Genomic DNA, 6,000 nt, shown 5'->3' with positions numbered 1-6,000 from the left:
CCAGTATTGGCAACTTGTATCATTTTATCGCAGACTTCATAGTATTCAGTGTTTGCATATAAAGCTATTATAATCAGGAGTTTGCAATTGAATTAGAATGTTTCATTGATAAAAAATGGCTGCAGGGGAAAGCTTAAATGATGAAGGAAGATGTTCTGAGAGCTCCACAATAAAAGAAATCTGAGTAGCATTTTACTAACTCTTACAATAATTTTGAGGCCTGAAGCAGTGTTTTTTTAACTTCTAGAACTGGTAGTACTGATATTCTATTTCAACAATTAATAAGGTGTGGTTATGTGACTTTTTGAAACTACCACCATGAATTAATATTTTGAGTTTAATCACATAGGTAAGCACAAAAATTTCCCTTTACCCACAAGTAATTAACTTACCTTTTATAGAACCTCTTTCAATAACTTATTTTCTTTGTCACAATGATACCTTAAACATTATGTTTTAAATTTTATTTTATGTATTTGCTTGAGTAAAATATCTCAACACAACAGCAACTAAGACAATTTCTGGGATCAAAGCTAAAAATACCAAGAAAATCTCTTCAGATTACTGAAGAATTGCTGGTGCTGATACCAGTCAGACCTAAAGTGTACTTGATACTGGATAGTGTGAAAAAGATGAGTTTGCAGACTGAAAAAACAGATGGCCCCTTATCACCCCATGGGGCTAAACACACAAGAGCAAACTTCAGAGACGCCTTACCTTTACCTTGTCTATCCCTATCAGGAGAGACTGTTATATTAAGGGTTATTGCCTCTCAAGCCCTCCCTGTGATCAGCTTTTGAAGTCCATGGCCAAGAGGCCAGTGTGAGAATATCACTTCAGATAAGAGGTGTTTGCTCTGTGAAATATTCAGGACAGGAATCCATGGAGCCCGTGATAGTTCAGCAGGGAACCACAAACTGCAGCTAATATCATTTAATCCCCTGTTGGTTTGAGAACTGCCCGCCATAAAAAGCATAACTGGCTGTTTATTTGTGCAGGCAAGAGATAACATCTTAAAGTTACAGTCTGCCTTAAGTAGTGGGGATGTGAAGCCCAAAGAAATGAACCATCCAAGCTCATAATCAAAATTGTGTGTGCTCTCTTCTTCTCTGCCTAATGAGATGTAAACATTTTGGCTGCTGTCTCTTTTGAAAGACATTAATCAATCTATTGGTTAGAAATCACAAAGGATAGTCGGTCTTCAAATTACATGCCTTCTTTTATAGCATTTTGAAGCTGTGAACAATATGTTAAAAATTTTCCCATGGCGCAACCAAGTAAATACTTGTGGCACATTTCTATTTATTACAGAGAATGGTTAAATTCTAAGACATAAATCATGCTCTTCTACTAAAGACTACAAATTCCCAAAGACAAGACTAATTCCCAATGCAACGATGCTATAAAAGATCAGACACTTTGTTATGCAGAAATCCACATTTGGAGATGTCTTTCAACAATGTTCTCTCAGGACCCAATCCTGTAAAAGGCACAGGCAAGTTGCTGAACACTGTGTCAAGCTCCATTACATTCAAAATGGCGCTAAAAACGTATATTTAATTTGCCCTATTTAAATTGTAATCTGATGTGATTAATACTGCCTAAATGAAAAAAATACTTTGTTCTTTCCTTTCTTCTACTAAATGACAGCCTCTTTGTTTCAATAAGGAAAAAGATTTCATAAGTTTAATTTCAAAACTGAGAGAAGGTACAACCAATTTTACCTTTTTTGCATCCCTCACATAAGTTATTGTCATTAGCCAATGTTGCTACTGTAGCATGAAAGAAAAAACATCAAGAAGTAGGTGAAGAGATAAGGGAAGATGACCAAAGAGGGAAAATAATTCTTAATGGTTCTGTAGATTCTCTTTTTTTCCCATTGTAATCTATCCTCCACCCTGTCCCCAGTAACTGCCCTAAATCAAGGAATAAAAGGAATGGGCACCTGATGCATTCTGCAGATGGATTGACACTGCATAGCTGAACATGCTGTACAGGTGGTTTTTCACTTGTACCAATTAGCTAACTAGCCAGCAGACAGATCTTCTCTTTGAGACACAGGAGTGGGAATGGAAATGGAAATCTCTCCTGGCTCATTTGCAGAAAGAAAGGCCAAGTAAAAGTGAAAAAGCAGGTGAAATCAATGCTTATTTATTAATATTTCTAATTTCACTCCCTTTCTGCTTAGGTAAGCCCTTTCTGGAAGGTACACCAGTTAGACAGGCAGTATGGAAAACACTGGGCAATAACAAAATCAGTACTAAGACTTCTGAATCCTTCAGATGAGTTTTATTGTCCAGTTAGACGTGCATGCCCCAAAGTCTGAAGATGAGGATTTCCCTAGTCTCAGTAAATGAGGTGAATTATTCTGTTTTCTAATGGCTCAAGCCAGTAGTCCACACCATTGACATATACTTACTTGCCAGTATGTGAAAGCAGGTTCTTCAACGTTCTTCAACCAAATATCAGAATTTTTCTGAATTTTTCCAAGCACTAATCCCTTTTTTAAATGAAATAATTATAAAAAAAAAGGACTTTTCCTCTTATATCTTCACATTTGCCTTTTTATGCTGTGTCCTAGAGGGGACACTAATTCTAATTTTATACAGTGAACTCCAATCTCTCTTCCACAGGAGCCAACAGACTACTCTTCCTCAGAGAACAGGATTTCTGAAATTTTCGGCATTTCATATTTATTACAAGCCAATAATGTATCAGATCCTGGTGTCACTAACAAATAAATCACCGATATCTGTAACTGCAAAAGCAAATCTAAGGAGTACAAATGCAGGAGTAAATAAACATAAAAATTTAGTAGGCTGGGCAAACCAATGGCCATGTCCAAACCATAGGATATGATACAGCAATGGCTGCTGTGGGCTACAAGGAAAAAGGAACCAAAATGCTTTATTTCTTGCAGTGAATCCTATAAAATAAGAAAAATAGAAAATAATCCTATCTAAGGGTTGGTATCCAATTAATTTGTCGTTTATTTTGATGTCTTTAGGATCATACCAAACTACCATTTAATTAGTATTCAAGAAATCACCCTAGAGAAAACCCAAGCTTTGCTTTCAGAAGTGAATAACTGAAAGCAAAGTCTTGATGCTACACTTTCTTGCTGCCAGACATGAGGTATCATGTAGTTACTAAGAGACAAAAGGGACAGAAAGAAAATATCTGATAACAATGAGGACACTCCCCAGTGAAAAACTATCAATGATCAGTGCTCCAACCCATCTCCAATGCTGTTAGCTCTGAGTCAAAAGATGAATATCTATGCTGCTGGATAATCATTCTATAACCTCAAGTACCAGAAAGATAATCAAATAATGTAAAAACAAAAATCTCTGAACTCAGGAGAATTCAGAAAAGAAGGCAGCTGTGGCAACTGAAGTAATTTAACTGCATACTGCTACCATAAATTGTCCTGTGCAATCTCCTCCTTTGCTGCCTCTGGCACACATTGGTCCTTCCATAATTTGATTCAGCTTCAGTCTCTTCACTTTTCTGACTTTGTTTTCCGATGGGCTGATGATTTAATGCTCCATGTGTTTACAGAGAGATTGTCAAGAAGCTGACCTGGTAAGGTAAGCAATGGATGAGTCAGAAGGGGGAGTGGTGTGCAGCCACCCTTTTGTATGGCAAGGAGCTGCTCATAGCTATGCCAGCTATGAAACTGCAGTCAGAGCAGTCAGTGCCAGACTTACCAAGATCACAGCTTCTCCTAGCTGAGTCAAAAAGACTTTCTTACTTGTGAAGAGATTAGATATGGCATTATAAAAGCCTGCAATGCTATTTTTAGAAAATCAAACTGTATTAAAAGAGCTACCAAGTTACTATTATTCTCTTTAGTCAGCTGTCAATTTGCAGGAGCGATTTTTTCCTGCTTTTCTTTAACATACACCTATTACATTAGCCCCAATAGTCCCAGTGAGGACTCTTAACTGGAGTCAAAAGTCAGAGAAGACTTTCAGAAAATCACAAGAAAGTAAAGTTCCTACCCAAAGATATTCTACCCAAAAAACTCACAGCCAGTCCAGAGCTGTTCAAGTCCAGTAGAGAGTAACAATATTATCTGGGGACTCCTTTAGAAACTAAGTACTTTCAGGAAAAAACAAACAAACAAAACCCCAAAACAATGAACATATATAGCCTTTCAAGTACTTGAAATACTCAGAATAGTCACATAGAATGTTTTAGAAATACTGAAACTGGCACATGGGAAACTATCCCTGAAACATATCTGAAGTACCAGGCTTTGACCCTGAGGAGTTCTGCATTTGAATTCAGTGATTAGCATTAGCCTTTGATCTGTTTCTAATCCACATGCTATGCACAAAACCCAGTGGGAAACTGAGAAGAATTCCAAGAGACAGTAGGACAGTTGTGAAGGCTCAAGAAAAAGATGAGTTGGGGAAGATGAAGCCTTTGGTGAAGCCTTCTGAGTGTGCTATGGCATACCTAATTGTAAGGATACCAGCTATTTATGTCTCCTTTAAAACCTTCCAGTGACAGCTGGTACACCATGCTAGATCATTTGTTTCAGCGATGTGTCATCTCTTCATTACAACTGTGCCCATTGCTTCTGAATTTGCTTGTGCCAAGATGCTAGGTATTTTATCTCTTTATAGCATTTCATGTTACATTCAGAGATCTTTTTATCAAAACTCAACTACTCCCAGTGGGAATTGGAACTGAAATGTCAAGGGAAAAGCAACAGGAAACCAACAGGCCTCCAAGTTCAACCTGGTTGCTCTTATTTGTATCCTGCAAAGTATCAGTTCCAGTCATGAGAAGAGATTCCTCACAGAAGAGCTGTTGGCAATGTGTAAGTCAGCAGTCTTTCTTACACATTAATATCTACCACTTATGCTGACATATCCTTTGGAAATAACCTGGGCTCATGAGAAGGGAAACTGCTAATAACATCAGCACTTTTTTCATTGGTCCCGCTTGAATGGAGTGTATTACAACGTAATGCGGGTTTTGATAGGTTAAGGGAGTTATTGCAATTTTCTCAAATAAAAACATTAAAAGTTGCAAATCAGCTTAGATAGAATCAGTTATATTCTAGGCACTGGATCTACTTTTCATTACAAATTTGGCATTACAGAAGACAAATATTCCAACAGACAAAATATCATTTACTCCTTAAATGCCCACAGTGGTATCCTTTCCTACTGCTAATTGCTGATTCTATTTTGCACTCTGGTGTCAAAGAGCATCTTTGGAATAGGAGAGTAAAACAACAGGAAAACTCTAGTAAATCATCATAGCCCTTAACAAATGAACTGCTTCAGGAAGTTAAGTATCTTGGAAAAGGTCTTCATTCTTGCTTGACACTTCTCTATTTACTTTATTCTTTTTATGGAATGGTCACGATTTAATGAGCAATTATGTAGAATATTTACTTGAACAGTAAAGTGATCTCAGTGGCTTTAGTGCAAGCATTATTCTAAGGGCTGTTCTATAAAACAAAGAGAAAGTACTTCACCTCAGGATAATGTTACATGGAGATCTTCAGCCAGCAGAACTAGATTTGAAAACAGTTCCCTTACAAGATCTAACAATTTGCAAATTTATGATCAGATCCGACAGATCTTCTTCAGACTTGTTCACTACAAAAAATTCAAATTGTGTGATAATACCATAGGTTTCAGCAGAAAATGTAAAACTTAACTGTAAAATAAAGCACAAAGTGTGTCAGTTCTATCTTCAGTAGATCTATCTAAGGATCATCAGGATAACAGGGGAGAGCATATTCCTACTCTTTAAGCATATCCTTACTATTCTAAATATAAAATCCCTTTATTCCCTTCTTCTACCATTATTTTTCTTATATTTTTTTGTCAATAAAACTTATTGTTTTAAACTCAATAAAACTCCAGTAAAAAAAGTGAATTTGATAAAAATATGTTTTGATAATACATGTTAAATGGTGCTGATATTTTGTGTTATCTTATTGAAAATAAATTCTAATAATAAAAAGAAACCATT

General features: G+C 36.4%; 1 protein-coding gene across 1 annotated transcript in view; it reads right to left on the bottom strand.

Moving 5' to 3' along the window:
* The window catches only part of HDAC9 (histone deacetylase 9), a 455,676-nt gene that overhangs the window by 50,571 nt on the left and 399,105 nt on the right, over positions 1–6,000 (bottom strand). The gene's annotated exons all lie outside the window — the stretch shown is intronic.

The sequence above is a fragment of the Ammospiza nelsoni genome, chromosome 1, assembly GCF_027579445.1.
Source record: "Ammospiza nelsoni isolate bAmmNel1 chromosome 1, bAmmNel1.pri, whole genome shotgun sequence".
NCBI classification, from domain to species: Eukaryota; Metazoa; Chordata; class Aves; order Passeriformes; family Passerellidae; genus Ammospiza; species Ammospiza nelsoni.
This window is presented reverse-complemented; position numbering and strand designations above follow the sequence as displayed.